Source organism: Saccopteryx leptura, chromosome 12 (genome assembly GCF_036850995.1).
Source record: "Saccopteryx leptura isolate mSacLep1 chromosome 12, mSacLep1_pri_phased_curated, whole genome shotgun sequence".
In the NCBI taxonomy this organism is placed as follows: domain Eukaryota; kingdom Metazoa; phylum Chordata; class Mammalia; order Chiroptera; family Emballonuridae; genus Saccopteryx; species Saccopteryx leptura.
Window position 1 is genome coordinate 47,306,465 of NC_089514.1, and position 19,676 is coordinate 47,326,140.

A 19,676-nucleotide genomic window follows, 5' to 3' on the forward strand; every position below is an offset into this window, starting at 1 on the left:
AATACAAAAAAAAAAAGAAAGAAAGAAACAAAGCCATACAAAGATAGCAAACCAAGGTAGAGTAGAAGGGGGGGGGGGGGTGTAAACTGAAAGTATATTTAAGTCATAAGAAAAACAAGTCAGAAACTGTGTATGAATTGAAGCCCAAAACTTTGCCACTGAGAGCTAGGGATTAAGATGGTCTTTGCTACCTTGCCTAAATCACTTATACTTACTCTGTTTTGCAGCACTGTGTGTTTCAAGTGGGAGCATTCATTGTTGTTTGCCTCAGGACAAGGTTAGAGCACAGTAATAAAACTAATATAGAAGAACTAGTTTTGATCTGGGAGTACCTAAACCACCAAATGCATATGGGGAGAAAGAGTTGCAAGATGCCAAAGAAAATGCAATTGCAGGCAAAAGGAAACTGGTAACAAATATGGTTTGATAGGTTCAGATAGACAGGTTCTAAGAGCCGTAACTAAAAAAGTAGCTTGAGGACAGACTAAAGCCTCGAACGCTTGATGAAAGGGTTTAGGCATCTTGGTCCAGGAAATAAGAAGCAATGGAAATTCTTTTTTTTTTTTTTTTTTTTTTTTTCAGTGAGAGGAGGGGAGGTAGAGACAGACTCCTGCATGCTCCCCAGCCTGGACCCATCTGGCAAGCCCACCAGGGAGTGATGCTCCAAGCATCTGGGACCTTTGCTCCAGTGCAATCAGAGCCATTTCTTAAGGTTTGAGGCAGAGGACATGGAACCATCTTCAGCACCTGGGGCTGATTCGCTCTAATCGAGCCTTGGCTGCAGGAGGAGAGGAGAAGGAAGAGAGAGAGAGAGAGAGAGAGAGAGAGAGAGAAGTGATAGGGGAAGGGGTGGAGAAGCAGATGAGTTCCTCTCCTGTGCGCCCTGACTGAGAATTGAACCCGGGATCTCCATACACTGGGCCAACGCTCTACCACTGAGCCAACTGGCCAGGGCAGCAATGGAGATTTTGAGTTGAGAAGTACTCTGATAAAATAATCACTTTTAGGGGGATGAATATGGCAGCTCTGTGACCTATAAATCAAAGATAAAAGAAAAGGATATGTATGAGGAAGCTACTGCTATAATTTAGAAGTGAAATAAATAAGATGTGAATTATATTCATGACTCTAAGAATACAAAGAATATTAGACTATTGCATATATGGAACAATAGTGGGTTGGAGCACCAATAAGAGAAATTTCTTATAATTAAATTTATGAGTCCTTATCTAGAAAGAAGATTGAAGAATAAATGCACACAAACAGAATTATATTTTACATACACTGGAGAATGTATTGCTTTAAGTCATAGCAAGCATATCAATTTGTCGTTCATGTTGGATGCAAATTTTCAAAGCTGTGATAATGGGTGATAGACACAGGTCTCCATTACTCAAACTATGCACAGATGTTTCTTTTCATTAAATGAAAGTATTGAGTTTTTTTATAAACTCAATAGACTAAGTCTTATATAATAATGCTGAAGGTGCAGAATCATATACTAATTCAGAGAATACATCAAAATAAATTTATATATTTAAAAACTCTTTTAAGAAATTTTATTTCAGCCAATACAAAAGATATTTCACTGACTCATAATGTAAATACCAGTCTGTGATACTGACCACACTACACTATCAGTGATTGGACTGTTTTCAAGGGATGATGTAGATTTGAATTTATCAACCCACACAGCTTATCAGCAAATATCTATTTAGAAAAAGAAGATTTGTATTTATCAACCCACACAGCTTATCAGCAAATATCTATTTAGGAAAAGATCCCTGCGGAGTGCAGTCTATGTGCAAACCTACCTGACCCACCTGGGACTCAAGCCCCTCACTCTGGCCTCTTTAATGCAAGCTTTACTCAACCACACTTTAAATAACCACCTTGTTTTCAGAAATTTGAAGTTCTGTCTTTTGATTTTTTCTTCCATTTTGGTGGAGTACTATTTCAGTACATTTTCTGGAAAATATAATCACAAGAGTTGATATCTTTACCCTAAATATTAATTAGTAATAGTTAATTAAATTTTAATTAATTAGTAATAATTAATTTTTGTTTGTGACAGAGACAGGGAGAGGGACAGATAGGGACAGACAGACAGGAAGGGAGATGAAAAGTATCAATTCTTCGTTGTGGTACCTTAGTTGTTAATTGATTGCTTTCTCATATGTGCCTTGACTGGGGGTCTATAGCAGACCCAGGGACCCCTTGCTCAAGCCAGCAACCTTGGGCTCAAGCTGGTGAGCTTTGCTCAAACCAGACAAGCCAGAGCTCAAGCCAGCGATCTTGGGGTTTCAAACGTGCGCCCTCTGCATTCCAGTCTGACACTCTATCCACTGCACCACCACCTGGTCAAGCAGTAATAACTAAATTTTAACTAAATAATTAGTGTAGGCGAAAATTAATTCTTAAAGAGTCAGATAATATATATCAATGGAATTTTGAAATATGTCACATTCAGATTAAAGAAAGACAATTTCTCCTGGCCAGCTAGCTCAGTGGTAGAGTGTTGACTTCCAGTGTGTGGAAGTCCCAGGTTCGAGTCCCAGTCAGGGCACACAGGAGAAGCACTCATTTGATTCTCCACCCTTCTCCCTCTACTTTCTCTCTTCTCTCTCTTCTTCGTCTCTCTCTTCCCTCTCGCAGCCAAGGCTCCATTGGAGCAATGTTGGCCCAGGCACTGAGGATGGCTCCATGGCCTCTGCTTCTGGCACTAGAATGGCTCCAGTTGCAATGGAGCTATGCCCCAGATGGACAGAGCATCACCTCCTAGTGGGCATGCCAAGTGGATCCTGGTCGGGCACATGTGGAGTTTGTCTTTCTGCCTCCCTACTTCTCACTTCAGAAAAAATACCAAAAAAAAAAAAGGCAATTTATAATTGCTTTATTACAAATATTTAGAGGTCTGGACAGGTATCTTGCATTTTGGCTGTTATTGACTATGGTGAATATTTGTTTTAAAAATACACTAGGGGATTGACCACACTGTGGAGCAGTGGATAGATGCGGAGGACCCAGGTTCGAAACCCCAAGGTCACCGGCTTGAGTGTGGGCTCACCAGCTGGAGCCCAAGGCCGCTGGCTTGAGCAAGCGATCACTCGGTCTGCTGTTGCCCCCCAGTCAAGGTACATATGAGAAAGCAATCAATTAACAACTAAGGTGCTGAAATGAAGAATTTATGCTTTTCATCTCTCTCCCTATCTGTCTCTCTCTCTGTCTCTGTCACCAAAAAAATAAAAAAAAAAAGAAGTAAAAATACACTAGGGGCTAAAACAACACCTCAGCATAAGTCTTAAGCAAAACTTGTAAGATAGTTTTATTCTTCCATCCCAGTAGTGTTTGTTCATCAAGGCATTTACAATACAATAAATCGAAAATTAAAGTATTTAATCTGGACTCAAATGACTTTATTGTTATTTGGGAGGCTTTAAGGTCTAATAATATATATTTGTCAGCTAATGCTATCTGTTACCCATTTCTATATTTTCATCTAATGGCCAAGAAAATTACAAATAGATAAATTTACTTTTCATTTATATAAAGTTGGACACCAAAGAGAATAATTTTTTGACAGATAAAATTATTAATAAATACCAAATTTACAACTTCAAAAACTTGCATCAGATAAAGTAGTATTAGCATAACAGTTAGTATTAGCATAATATTGCTTTTAAAAACTTTAACAATGATGGAAGAATTAAAATCAGGGTAGGTATTGGCTAATGTATGTATTGAAGTATTTAATTATTATCAGCAGTTGTCAGGGTTTGGTCTAATTTTGAAATCTGGATGAAGATTTTGTGTCATTTTTATTTTTTTCTGCCTATCACATTATTTACTTCTGTAAGTGGTTTGATTTCATGACAGCTCCATCATCCCTATACACATGGCAGGCCATAATCTGAAGAATATTATATGAAAGAAAGAGCCAACAGTCTGAAAGGCATATGCTTAAAAATGTTCACAACACAGGCTGAAACATTTAGTTTTAATGAGTATACACTTGAGTGCCAAAAGATAAAACAGACACATGTTTTCACATCCAATAAGTATATATGCTATTTAATCATTTTCTATATGATGAATTCTAACCACTGGCTTCTATAATAGTGTACTTATATTCCTGTTTTGTTTCTATCTGAATTCATGCAACCTTCACAGAGATTCAAACAAATGGAAATGCTTTATTGTTCTAAGACCTGGACCGTTTGTTTCCATTGCAATACACAAGCCCGCTGTGCTCAGATGGAGCATCTGAAGAATGACACTGAAAAAGAGAAAGCAGGCTGGCAGGACTAGTCATGCTATAGGAAATGACTTGGGGCAATTCTGAATAGTAACATAACCACAATATTAGTCAACTATGATATGCTAATAAATACTACATGACCCCGTAGGCGATAGAGTGAAATTATTTAAAACCATGTTCCACACTTCTAGCTCAACTCAGTCACCCAAATTAGCTCTCTTTGTCTTTGCCTAATAATTTTCTCTGTACTGTACTTGTCAGGGCAGGATTTTTTGTTTTGTTTGGGTATCCTAATCCAAACCCAAATCATGAAGTTTGCTGTATAGCAATCATACATCCCAGATATATATTTAGCTACAAAAATACTTCATATTTTATTTCCCAGCCCCCCCAAAATCAGATACTTTATGTGGTTTAATCAGAATGCCAAGTACAACAGGTCCTCAAAAAACATCATACTGTTTAATGTTGTTTTGTTTTAAAGTTAATGAATGCTGTAGGAACTTTTCCTTATATCAATTAGTCCATGGTAAAATTGGTTTGTTTCAATATGTGTTATTTAGCTTAAACTCTCAGAATCTATTGACAATATTTAGTGAGGACTTACTGTACAACAAAAAACACAACAATATATTAGAAAAAAATGCCCAATAACAAGAATACACATTTGTTTCTCTAATAATAAAAAAAATAGTGATGAGTAAGCTCTCCTAAGTGTTTCACATTGACATTAACAAAATAAAATGAAGCTCTGTTGGATTCATGACTTTGTACAATTTCAAACAGTAAGACATAAATCAATAAACTTCTTTTTTCTTTCTTGCTTGATCTTATTTAGGAAGGTTTTTCTACTACCAGTTTTGTTCAAGGGAATAAGGCCAGGTTCCCAGTGTGCAAAGACAGCCTGACTCTGGACAGGCTCAGTCAGAAACTAAACTTGGTGCTGCCCAGTGATAAAAAATATAGAATGCCAGTGTAGATAGAGAAACCTGTATAATGCTAAAGCAAAGGGTCTTCCTGGAACATAGAATTATTTTCTCTTATAACAAAGCTAGTCTCTTATAAATCAGTGACACTTTTTAAATTTGAAACTGTAACAAGTAAAAAGCAAATGCTTAAAAGATATAAAATAGAGAAGAAGAAAAAGGTGAATAAATTATAAAAGATGTGTTACATTGTTACCAAACAAATGATTTGGTCCTAATTGTAATCTCCCCCAACTTTATATCATGCTCTTGGAAACAAATGTAACACAAAGATAAATATATGTATTTGCACATTTTTGTAAATGGCTTTAGAGGTGTTTTGAAAATGTTGTACACATGACCAACAAGAAACTATCCTTATTATTTTAAATAGATTATCATATTAATCTTCAATAACACCAGGAATTAGACATTAATATCTGTTTTAGAGAAGAGAACAGATACTTAGAAAAAGTAAGTTGCCCAAAATCCCAACTCATACCTTTCTGACTTCAAAATTCTTTTAATTTCAAAGCATTAACTGTAATATAATATACCTCATAAATTTTACCCCATTAGAAATAATTCCCAGAAGTAATATCAAATCTCTGCTATATGTACTAAGCGTGGAGAATAAGTTAAGTATGGATATAATCTAAGAATTGTTTTTGTGAGAAGAGCCTTTTAAGAAAAAAATAGAAAAGTTATTTAAACATATTTAGATATATAGCATACACATTATGTAGTTGATACTATTCCTTTTGATATCTATTTTGGATGAGGCTATCACTGAAGATGAAAAAGAGGAGGAAGATATATTTTTAGTCATTCAATCAACCAATCCTGGAGTCTGCTCTATCTTTAGACTTTCTGTTGGGGAAAATCATAAATATGCTATGGTTTATAACTGCTTGATTTGGATTTCAGTAACTTGAGCTGGAAAACATCAAACTAATGCACACTGATTGATACAGAGAGGTGCAGAGAGGGCAACATCAGTGTAGAGGTTCAGGTAACCTTTAAAATTTTTTTTAATTCTTAATTAAATTTATTGGAGTGACACCAGTTAATATAATTGTATAGGTTTCAGATAAATTTTCATTTTGCATATTGATTTAACAATAGGTTTTCAATCCCAACAAAACCATGCTTAATGCATTGGGAATTCTAATAAGAAATATTGCTTTTTATCAAGAAGATGTTGGTCTTTACCTATTAAAGATATTTGGAAAAATCACCAAAAGTTAGAAGTCACCTAATCCAGTGATCTGCTTTGCCACTCAAGGAATCTGAGGTCACACAGCTGGTGGCCATGTGCAGTAGAAATTCAAACTCTCATCTCCCAGAACAGTATTAAGGTGGTAGAATCTCATAACTTAGAATTATTTAGAAGAAAAATTTTAAAATAATGTTCTAATGTCTGAGTTGGAACAGGCAAAATTTTATTCCTCATGCCATATATGTGTGTGTGTGTGTGTGTGTGTGTGTGTGTGTGTGTGTGTGTGTGTGTAAAGATAATAATATTAAATTTGAATATTTATTTCCATTCATGCCTTCTAGAACTCTTGATTTTTTAAGCCTCCAAAAATAAAGCAATATTTGCAACTAGATGTGCTATCATGACTAAGTACTGGCCAATAGGATATTAAACTGATAAGAAAAGATACTACACTCAATCTTAGCCAAAAGGCTGAGAAGCGATCGCCAACAATATATAAACGGAAGTCTTGTGCTCTTTTATCTAGAACTCTGTGCTAAATACCACCATATGTGTTCCCTCCTTTCTCTCATCTCTCTTGCTGTTTCAAATGTGCTTGAAACACTTGGACTAGAACAACTCACGGGGATAAGAAAACCCAGACTTGGAAGGGTTCTGGTTCTAGATGACTAGTAAGCTGCACAGCAGTCCTGCATGTCTGCATGCAGATAAATCAACATCTTAAAGGCAGTATTGTGGGGTACTCCCAGGAAAATAGAACCCTAATGTCCTAAAGTTGAAATATATGTATATAATACATATACATACATATATATATATTTGTTTACTCAGAATGGTACTATAAAAATATATTTTTTATACATGTTTTCATTATCTGAGTCTATTTTTGTAGTCTGTTATATAACTTGAAATTACCTAATAGCATTTGTTATGATCCTGTAAAATCTGCTTGAGAATATGTTGACAAATTATACAAAAAGACATTAAGAAGAGAGTGAGAGACAGAATGAATGAGAATACCAGAACCCTTGGATAAAGACTCCCATAGTGACTCTCTGCATTGTACAGCATTGTACAGATTATTTAACAACAAAAAGCTGTACCAGGAAAACTCAGTGTTTGAACTTGAATGAAGGGCATTGTATTATTATTAAGAAAGAATCGCTTCAAAGAACCACAGAAATGATTGTTCAGTCTATTGGATTTAATAAAATCTAATTGAATGTTCTTCAAAATCATTATGCACCTCAGACATGACCCCAAACCTAGAGAGTGTTCATGGACTCATAAGAAACAATATTCTAGTTTGTTTGTTTGTTTATTTATTTTAATAAATCTGTCTGTTACACTCCTCTTAGCTATCCTCTAAACCCTCACAATCACAGAATTCCAATATGAAAATTATTAGATAAAATTATTATTCTAACAATTTAATAATTTAGTTGATTGAACAGCTTCCACAGATAAATGCATAGATTGTTAGATCAAAAACTCATACCGTAAACTAAACCAAACTTTTCTTCCTAATTTCTTCCCACCTCTTCCTTTCCTTTTCTGTTTCACCTTCATTCTCCTCCTTGGTATATTCATCAAAGAAATCTCAGAGCCTCATCAAGGTTTGCCGCTGTAATATACAAACTATAAGCTAAAGCAAAGATAAAAATGATTTTCTATCACTCAGGTAGAAATTATGAAACTAGAAAGGTTCTTATTTTCTACAACTTACAACCATCTTCTCTCTTGATGTGTTAAATGAAAAATGTGTACCATTTTAGAAAAATTATTGCATATATAACTAAGATCTTCCAAGCAACATTGGGCATTTATATTCGAGCTCCATAATTTGTCAAACTAAACAGAAATGCACAGTGTCAAAGCTGATCTTTCATACTTTAGTTTTGAAGCCAATTCCCCTTAGAGTTTACTTTGGAAAGAAATTATGACTGAACTACAGATGCATACATCGGGCGAAATCCCAGTCTATGTTAGTATCTTAAGTGGAAAAGCAATAAATCTATTCTCTTCTATTTTGGTCAGAACTGCCTTCCCAACTTCTTCACTATTTAAATTACATATATTTGTTCTTAGATATTAGGAACAAAATTAAAGCACTTCAATCCGAATGCCTGAATGGCTCTGCAGTTAGTTTCAATACTATAAAAGAGAAAAATAAATTATTTACTCCCACCAAACTTCACTATTTTTTCATTGCAAGACTTTATAAAAGAAATACATAAAAATATAATATTGCTATGGTTTTCCATCTGATGCATTGCACACAATCTAGAATCTAAATTGGCAGTTAACTTCTCATTAGATAAATATTTACTGAAACTGAATACCTACTCTGTGAAGACAGTTAAGAAAGGGACTAAGAAAGATGGTTAAGCTTTAATTCCCAAATTTAAGAATTCTATAAAACAGCAGCTAAGAGAACATGCATATAAATAAAATTTTGCAAAGTGGCTCACCCTAATACTGACGCAAATAAGAATGGAGATAATACTTTTAATCAGAGCAATCAAGGTACCATATGAGACGAAGGTGGCATTACAGCCAAGCAGGAGTTCAGCAAGCAAAGGAGAAAGGACAATATTCTTGGCTGAGGAAGGGATAAAAGAGTGGAGATTAAAATTGAACTAATCAGTGCACCTGATGCAATGTGTACATAAAGTAATGTTTTCAAATACTTGTGGAAAGTTGTTAGGTTTTATTGTGAGGAGTTCTGAATGTCAGGGTTAGCAATTAGAGGTTATTCAGTAAGCATGAGAAAGAGTAGAAAGAGGAGTATGATGCTGCGGACAGTTTTAGGCAGATTAATTTGATAGTCACTTGCTGGATGGATTGGGAAGAGGCAAGATTGTCAATAGGAAACCAGATTAGAAGCTATAGTGCTACAGACATGGGTGGATTTCATAATTTCCACTTTAGTTGAACTAGAGATCTAAGGCACCACCATTAGAAGAAACTAGGGAATCAGGAGGCACACTTTACTAAAATGGCAACTAATTGACTTTTAGATTTCTAAAGAAGGAAGCAGAATGTACATGTAGAAATGTGCAGAGAGCACTTGGAAAACATAGGACTGGTTCCAATCAAGAGGTCTGGATGAAAACATTGGAGTTGTCAGACTGGAAATCAGGTCTGAACATATATCTGTATAAATTCACTGAAAAACAATAGGCAGACAAAACTAGCTTTATAATTCATAAAGAAATATTTTATTCAGGGGAAAATATAATAATTTGGATATTTATTGAAATAGATATAATACTCCTATAAAGTGCAATACTACTTCTGTAAACCATTCCAGCTTGAAACCATTCTACCTTAAATATATTACAGTACCCTAATCAATGATTGTACTCTTCATGAACACTGATGAGAATTACAATCATGCTATAGTGGTGTTTATTAGGTAGAATCAAATTATTTAGAATGTCATTATTTTTTAACAGATTATAAATAGACAAATAGGTAATAAGTGCCTAGATTTATCTCTGAATGTAAATTTTTAAATACAAAATTATTATAATCTTCATCATCTTCATGTTTCTTGTTGATCCAAGAACAATCAGGAAAATCTTCAAAAGTTGGATGCTAAAGAAAATAAAAATATAACTCAAAAAATAAACTGTGCTGCATCTCTTTATTGGACTATATTGGATGACAAATGAGCTGAGTAATATCTTACTGAAAATGTGTAATTGTCATTGCTCTTATTTGCCCAAGGTGTGTCCCTTAGAAAGCTTACTTGTAAAAGCACAAAAACACTCAGTTTTCTATATTTTCCAATAGTTAAATATTTAGATAGCATTTTAGATATATTTCATATTAAGCCTTTACAAATATGCCTTGTCTATCAATTATAAAAATAATAAAAGCAGACTGTGTAGTTATGTGAAATATGTCCTATTTATAAGTTCTACATATTCCACAGTCTGTGTAAATATCCCCCAAACCAAATACACCTCTTTAATGCTTCATAAATTAAGGATCTACTTTTCTATTCACAAAAGTGCTTTCTTACTTATCAGGAAAAAAGTTATTTAACAGAATAGAAGCTTTCAGTCATTTTCTTCACTCTGTTTGAATGAAATCAAATTGTCTCAATATATAATAAATCTTAAACATAAACATTGTATGGTACTATGAGCCTTATTGACAAGTTAACACATTTTAAAATGTTTTGATTTTTCTGTACTTTACAGCAAAAAACTACAATGTTTCTAAAAAAAATATTTCTTTTCTCTACCTTTAATAGAATTTTGAGTTGTTTGGAGGGAAAAGTTAGCAAAAAGACAAAATAAAAGTTGGAAAGCCTCTTTGTATAAGTTTATCAAAGAATCTTATATTTTCCACATATATTATAATTGATTTTTCCCTAATAATAGTATTAGTAAATAATTTCATTGAATACAGAGCCAAAAATCTACCAGATAAATAAGAAGAGTCAGTACTTGGCCTTAAAGGTTATTTTCAAGTTAATATTTGGGGGTGTTTTTGTTTGTTTTTTGAAGTAGGGATTATAACTTAAAACAAAAAATGCCATCTATTTTTAAAAGCTTTAAAAAAATGGTGTTAGCCAATAAAACAAAGTTTCCATCAATGACCACTATACAGAAAGTTAGAAAAATGTCTTATTTTGAAGCTAAATGATTCAAAATGGAAGAGAATATTTTTCTAAAAAAAACTATAAATAAAGTAAGATATTTATTGCAAAGAATCCATGTGTACTTGGCATAAATTCTCATTTGTTAAATAGAAAATATAAATAGAAAATATTCTATTTAAAATGTTTAAATGATTGCCTGGCCTGTGGTGATACAGTACATAGAGTGCCAACCTGGAACACTGAGGCTGCCAGTTCAAAACCCTGGGCTTGTCTGGTCAAGGCACATATGACAAACAAGCAATGAACAATAAAGTGAAGCAACTATGAATTCATACCTCTTGCTCTGCCCCCACTTTGTAAAATAAATAAATAAAATCTTTTTAAAAATGTTTAAATGAGCATAAATAACTCAGTCTCTTGCACTTAGTCGTTTCTTTACTTCATCTTGATAAAATAAGAGCTTATAGAATTTTTTAGTTAACCTTGGCAGTTCAGACTACATGAAAACAAATGACACAAAGTAAGCATCTACAATGATTTGATGCCTTTCTTGACCTTATTCTCTCCTCATACTGAATCTTTGAGTTTATTAGAATGAGTTAAGTTCTTAGAGGTTCTTATCATATCCTTCGAGTCCTTAAGTAAAGGCATAATGTTACCAAAGAAACATGAGGAAAATACACTGCTCACAAAAATTAGGAGATACTTCAAAATGAATATGAAGCAATAAAAAAAAGAAGCATTTGATTTTTATTTTATTAAACAAGAATATCAGAAAAGCAAACAAGTCAAAGAAAGTTATTTGATTATGCAAATGAATGCCAAACCAACTTTTATTTCATTGGTGAAAATGCACCATACAAAAGGCTAAAAGTACTAGAGTACTGCACATTCCTTGATCCCCTAATTTTTGTGAGCAGTGTAGCAACCTATATGAACGAGTTTCTTGACTGCTACTCAATTGTCAGTTCCACAATCTCAACATATACAACTATCTGTGGGCTCCAGGCATGGGTTATAAAAAAAACACCTAACCGTCTCTAAAATCAAACTACAAGTACTGTTGATTTTATTTTATTTTTATTTATATCTTTATTTTACAGAGACAGAGAGAGAGTCAGAGAGAGGGATAGATAGGGACAGACAGGAACGGAGAGAGATGAGAGGCATCAGTCATTAGTTTTTCGTTATGACACCTTAGTTGTTGATTGATTGCTTTCTCATATGTGCCTTGATCAGGGGGAGGGGGTACAGCAGACCGAGTAACCCCTTGCTCAAGCCAGTGACCTTGGGTCCAAGATGGTGAGCTTTGCTCAAACCAGATGAGCCTGCGCTCAAGCTGGCGACCTCGGGGTCTCAAACCTGGATCCTCTGCATCCCAGTCTAACGCTCTATCCACTGTGCCACCACCTGGTCAGGCTACAAATACTGTTTATATGGTGTGTAGTAACACATATATGCTTATAATCTCTACTTTTCCATATATTACATATGCAAGTATATCACAGAACTCAACAAATACAAATGTATCTCCCCTCTAGCTCTAACAGAAAAGGCCAATGGTTTAATATATCAGTGGCACCAAAACCATCTTCCATGCAATGTCAGAATATTAAACTGCCCTGCACACACTTGGGTTTATCTCTGCAATACCAAAGAATACCAAAATCAATATTAAAGTGCTAACTCTAAATATTAATAAATGATTTCTGTAGTTAAAGACTGATAAGCTTGAATGTTAGCTGGAGGGAATAGCTTTTCTTTTGCCAAACTTCACTCAGGCTGGAAATAATCATAATAATTGGAACCAGCAGAAGTAAATAGCTGATGCTGCTGGCAAGATGAAATAAATCTGCAACTCAAGGAATACTAAATACAAGCTCCACATGAGCATACCAGAATGAAACACCTGAAATAAGACAGTTCTTTGGAGCCAAATCCCCAACTGTACATTTTACAATACAAGTAGATATATTTTAGAAATGCAATATTTATAATGTATCTGGATGCCACTGAGTGTAAACAAGTAGCAGATTTATGTCAACTGTAGCAGTAAGACTAACAATTTCTTAGGGAGAAGAAAAAATACAAACTATTTGATTTCTGAGGAAATTATTTCCATAAAATGATAATGTAATAAACTTTCAAGTTCACAATATAATGTTTGTTTAAAAATTCAGAAAGCATAAAAACACTGTTAGAAGAATTTTAATTCTTTCTCATTTGTAGAATTTGATTCTCCTTGTCTATTAACACAGTTTTACTGTAGTATTTATATGGTTGCCAATGGTGTATGCTATACAATATTGAGATAGCAGAATAAGAACTATTATAACACTTCTAAGATTCTATGATTTCAATCAGTTCTCGGCCATTTGGCTAAGATCAAGTTAAGATGCTTATAATTTCAGCCTGAAAATCAGCAATTATTTTGAAGCAACTAAATCATTCTAAGATGGGAAGAAAGGAAATGAATGCTATTTCTATCAGAAAGTTTGAAACTTTAGCTAAGGAAACAAGAAAAGTAACACATTTGGGTGCTTTGTGGTTTGGGACCTAGCTAAGGAACTGGTTTCTTAATCTTGTAGACTCTGTCTTATTCTGCTTTAGCAATATAGCAAAGTGGGTAAGAATATGGGCTTTAAGTCAAGCAGCCACTTAGCAGTGAGTGACCTTGAACAACATAAGTGACCTTGGAAAAGTAATGCAACTCTTTATACTTTAGTTGCTCATGTTTAACAGGGATAATAAATATCCCTTTCCTCGTAGAGCTAATCTGAACCTTAAATGAATGTAATTAAATGTGAAGCGGGACTTTTCTTATTTTTCTGGAATGTAGCTAAGGCTTCAAAACTTAAGACAATGGAAAATAAGCAAGTTATTATATATTCATGGCAAAATTAGTCCAGAGATAACCACTCCCAATAGCCTAGATGAGAAGACTAAATATTTGCATCAGATCATTTACAGCAAAATGGTGGGATCTTGATAACGTTATACGGAGTGAAATAAGTAAATCAGAAAAAAACAAGAACTACATGATTCCATACATTGGTGGAACATAAAAACGAGACTAAGAGACATGGACAAGAGTGTGGTGGTTACCAGGGGTGGGGGGATGGAGGACATGGGAGGGAGGGAGGGAGAGAGTTAGGGGGAGGGGGAGGGGCACAGAGAACTAGATAGAGGGAGGCGGAGGACAATCTGACTTTGGGCGAGGGGTATGCAACATAATTTAATGACAAAATAACCTAGACATGTTTTCTTTGAATATATGTACCCTGATTTATTAATGTCATCCCATTATCATTAATAAAAATTTATTAAAAAAAATATTTGAAAAAAGATAATGTGAAAACAGCTTTCTTGAAATGATCCTGCTTAAGAGGGCTGCCTGCTGGACCAAGAGGATAGCAAAAGAAACACCCTGACGGTGTAATGCAGTGGGCAGCAGCTGACAGCCGAACTACAAGAGGTGAGGTCACAGCCCATGGCCTCTGTCCCGACATGCTGCAGCAGACACAGTGGGCATGCAGAGGTGATGAGGAAGGTAGAGTATCTTTGAAGAACACACGTGATCCACAACAGAAAGCCAGCATCTGGACTCCTGACATAACAGAGGACACAGAGGGGCAGATTTAAAAGAACTGAATTAATAAACCTTTGTTCCTTTCTTTTTGTTCTTTCTCCTTCCTTGCCTGGACCTCTGAGGAGACAGAAATAGGTGTGTGGGGGGGTGATGGTAGAGCAAACAGAGTATCAGACCACACTAAACTCTCCCATTACTGAGTTTCTGATAGAGACGGAGTTCAAGAGCAAAAATATACAAATGGAACTACATCAAATTAAAAAGCTTTTGAGTTATTTTTCTTCACTTAATCCCTTCATTTATTTCATGCAATACCCCTAACCCCCATCCCCTCTGACAATCATAAGTCTGTTTCTCTTATCTATGAGTCTGTTTCTATTTTTTGCATAGACAGCAGTGTGGAGATTGTAGGAGGCAAAGGGGGTTGAGGGGAGATGGGGCGGGTAGAGGGGGAATAGATGGTGATGGAGGCGGACTCGACTTGAAGCTGTGAACGCACAATGCAGTATACAAATGATGTATTTTGCACCTGAAACCCATATAATTTTATTAACCAATATCACCCTAATAAATTCAATAAAAATTTTAAAAAATAAAAAGCTTTGAACAGCAAATGGATCAATCAACAAAACAAAATTAATAAAAGTACTCATAAAACTCAATATTTTTAAAAATTCAATTAAAAATGGACAGAGGGGCTGAACAGACATTTCTCTGAAGAAGACATACATATGGCCAACAAACACGAAAACATGCTCAACAACACTAATTTCTGCTATGTCAGAAAACTACAAATAAAAACCACAATGAGATGTCATCCCATACCTGCTAGAACAGCTATTATAAAAAGACAATAAGCCTGACCAGGCAGTGGTGCAGTGGATAGAGCATCAGACTGGGATGCGGAAGGACCCAGGTTCGAGACCCCGAGGTCGCCAGCTTGAGCGCGGGCTCATCTGGATTGAGCAAAGCTCACCAGCTTGGACCCAAGGTCACTGGCTCAAGCAAGGGGTTACTCAGTCTGCTGAAGGCCCACGGTCAAGGCACATCTGAGAAAGCAATCAATGAACAACTAAGGTGTTGCAACAAAAAACTGATGATTGATGCTTCTCATCTCTCTCTGTTCCTGTCTGTCTATCCCTATCTATCCCTCTCTCTGTCTCTCTCTCTGTCTCTGTAAAAGAAAAAAAAAAGACAATAAAAAAGAGTGAGGATGTGAAAGGGAAGTCTCCTACTTTCCTAGTGGGAGTGTAAACTAGTGCAGGCATTGTGGAAAATAGTATGGGGATTCCTCAAAAGAATAAAAATAGAAGTACAATATGACCTAGAATTCTACTATGGGATATTTATCAGAAGGAAACAAAACACTAATTTGAAAAGATATATACACTCCTACAATAGCGAAGATATGAAAGCAATACAGTTGCCCAACATTAGGTGAATGGATAAAAAACATGTGGGAGTATATATAAAAATGGAATATTAATCATAAAACAGAATAAAATCTTGTCATCTGCGATAACATAGATGGCCCTAGATGGCCCTATTATGCTGATTAAAATAAGTCAGAGAGAGAAAAACAAATGTCATATTTTACTTACATGTGGAATTTTAAAAACAAAAAAACCAAATAAACAGAGATAGGGAAAACAAACTGATGGTTGTTAGGGCAGAGGTAGGAGGAATGGTTATAAAAGGTGAGGGTATTTAGCCTGACCAGTGGAGGTGCAGTGAATACAGCATTGACATGGGACCATGAGGTCCCAGGTTCAAAACCCCGAGGTCACCAGCTTGAGCACACTCACCAGCTTGATCTCAGGGTCGCTGGCTTGAGTGTGGGATTATCAACATGATCCCATGCTTCCTAGTTTGAGCCCAAAGAGACTGGCTTAAATCCCAAGATTTCTGGCTTGAGCCCAAAGGTCACTGGTTTGCACAAGGGGCCACTGGCTCGGAGCTCCCCAGTCAAGGCACATATGAGAAGCAATAAATGAACATCTAAGGTGCCACAACTACAAGTTAATACTTGTTATCTCTCTCCCTCCCTGTGTGTCTGTCCACCTCTCTCACTCTCTACTTCTTTCAAAAAAAAATAGGTGAGAGGCACAAACTTCATTTATAAAATAAGTCAAAGGGATGTAATGTACAACAATAATATTATAACTGTGCAGTGACAGGTGTTTATTAGAAGTGACCACTTTGTAACGTATACCGGGTGGGGAAAGTAGTTTCACGGTTGCATTATTTTCCATACAAACAACTGTACATCTACTTTGTGCACCACCCTATTTAAACGGAGAACCACTATATAGTATCGTACTTCTGAAATTAACATAACTTATGTCAGTGACAATGAAAAAATTAATTGGTTGATTAATTAAAAACATAGGAGACCTTTAAATTGAATGCAAGTTTAAAGTTTATATTTCAATCAGACTACATTCTTTCATACTCCAAAATGAGGCTATACTGAGACATGAAAGTGAAAAACAGCTATAAGGTGGAGCCGTGCAGTCTGTGATAAGGCAGGGGTAAGTGAGAGAAAATAAACCTGACCCTTGTCCAACACTAGGTTCAGGGATACTTATCCCCCTGCACACTCAGAAACCTGCAGGTAGCTTCTGACTCCCCCAAAACTTAACTACTAGTAGCCTAATATTGACCAGCGACTTAACAATAACCTAAAAAGTCAATTAATACATATTTTATATATTATATACTATGATATTACAATGAAGTGGGCTGAGAAATAGAAACTGTTATTTAAGAAATCATAAGGAAAAAATACGCTCACAGTATTTATTGAAAAAAGTTCTCATGTAAGTGTACCCCCGTGAAGTTTAATTCTATGTTGCTCGAGAGCCAACTAATTCTTTCCTGTCTGTACCCTTTGAGCCTCACCTTTTTGAAAAATTGGTCACATGAGATACTACCTATGACCAGATTATACTAAGTGATCAATCTAAGCAATGATGATGATTATTACTCTTCATATTTTTTATTAAATGCACCTAAATAAATTCAGCAATCCTTATATTACAGGGCTAAGTTAGACATAAATTTTCAAGTTCAACATTCATAACTTCAGAGATTGCCACATTAATATTTAAATTTTATTAATTTTTTTAATATTTAAAATTTAAAGAGTAAGAAAATTAGTTGATTTACCTACCGACCAAATAAATCAAAAGATCAAGTGGAACATAAAAAATGAAAAAGTTTATATATTCAACATAAAATGTGTACTGTGATTTCCTTGGTTGAATGAACTCTTATTTCTGATTACTCAGACAATTTAAACATGTTTTCTAAAGTATGGCTCATGAAGACCATTTTATCACTAATTTACTATAAACTATTTAATCTATCACCTCTACATTTTCCTTAGTTATCAAATAGAGTGATTTTCTCTTCTCAAAGACCTGAAACAATTCTCTTTCTAAATAAAATCTCCTTTTTGGAGCAAAAGAGCCATTTTAATTCTCCCCAAAAAAGAAACTCTCTTATTCTAACTAAACTTCTAAGCTGCATTTTGACACTGGAGGTCTGTAGTAATGTCATTCTGCTTCAGTCATTAGCAGCTAAAGTCTCTTAGATGTTGATGAATAATCGATTCAGTAACCTGGCTTTTTACCAGTTTTATATTGTTTTGAATCAGGTAGGCATGGGTAACTCACTGCTAAACTATTTAACATACTACTTAAATTCCACACAGCTGTAAGTATAAATAAATTATTTCAAAGATTTAAAAATATTTTAAGGGTATAACTAGAAGCTAAAATGGCTATACTAATAATGTTTGTTAATTATGGCCAGAGGTTGTTAATGTGTGTTGACTAATTTATACAGTAACTTGATGAGTCCATAGGGTTCCCAGATATCTGGTCAAATGTTATTCTGGCTGTCTCTGTGAAGGTATTTTTGGATTGATTAACATTTGCATTGAACCTGACCAGGGGGTGGCACAGTGGAGAGAGCTTTGGACTAGGATGCTGAGGATCCAGGTTTGAAACTCCGAGATTACCGGCTTCAGCGCAGGCTAATCTCGATTGAGCACAGTTTCACCAGCTTGAGTGCGGGGTCGCTTGCTTGAGTGTGGGATCATAGACATGACCCCATAGTGGCTGACTTGAGCCCAAGGTTGCTGGTTTGAGCAAGGGGTCACTTGCTCTGCTGGAGCCCAGTCAAGGCACATATGAGAAAGCAGTCAATGAACAACTAAGGTGCTACAATAAAGAACTGATGCTTCTTGTCTCTCTCCCTTCCTGTCTGTCTGTCCCTATCTGTCCCTCTCTCTGTCTCTCTCTTCATTTCTGTAACAAAAAATAATAATATTTACATCAACAGACTGAGTAAAGCAGAATGCCTTGCTTAATGTAGGTGGGCCCTGACCAATCAGTTGAAGATCTGAACAGAACAAAAATGCTGATGCGGATCCAAGAAAGGGAGACTTCTTCTTGCCTGTCTTTGAATTGGGATGTCAGTTTTGTCCTCAGAATTAACAACTGAAACATTGACTCTTCTTGGGCCTGAAGACAGGTGGCCTTCTGACTGGAACTACACCACTGGCTCTCCTGAGTCTCCAGTTTGCAGTCTTACTCTGCATATCTTTGGACTTGTCAGGCTCCACAAATATGGGAGACAATACCTATAGTCAGTCTCTCTCTTTCTCTCTCTCTCTCTCTTTATCTCACACACCTTGACTAACACAATGTGTTTCAAATAAATCAAGTATTTCAGGGAAAGATGAGCTTTATCATTTATTCATTCAATCAACTAATATTTTCTAAACATTCTACATATTTCCAGGCATCATTACAGGTACTGTGGAAATATGTACAGTTTAGATGCTCTCCCTATCCTTGATGAATTCCAGGTCTAGTGCAAGTGACACATTTGGTAACTTTATTGGCAAGCCATTCTTATAACAAATGAAAATGAGCAATTATTTTGTTGTGATATTAAGAAAGAAGAGAATCTGAATCTAATACTTACATATCAATTTTGATAAAATATTGGAATGTTTGTGC

The 19,676-nt window shown here is 35.3% G+C and overlaps 1 protein-coding gene and 1 pseudogene across 2 annotated transcripts in view; both read right to left on the minus strand.

Annotated features, from left to right (window-relative positions):
- The window catches only part of MAGI2 (membrane associated guanylate kinase, WW and PDZ domain containing 2), a 1,711,587-nt gene that overhangs the window by 1,674,654 nt on the left and 17,257 nt on the right, over positions 1-19,676 (minus strand). The gene's annotated exons all lie outside the window — the stretch shown is intronic.
- LOC136384303 (U2 spliceosomal RNA) lies at positions 6,789-6,925 on the minus strand (annotated as a pseudogene).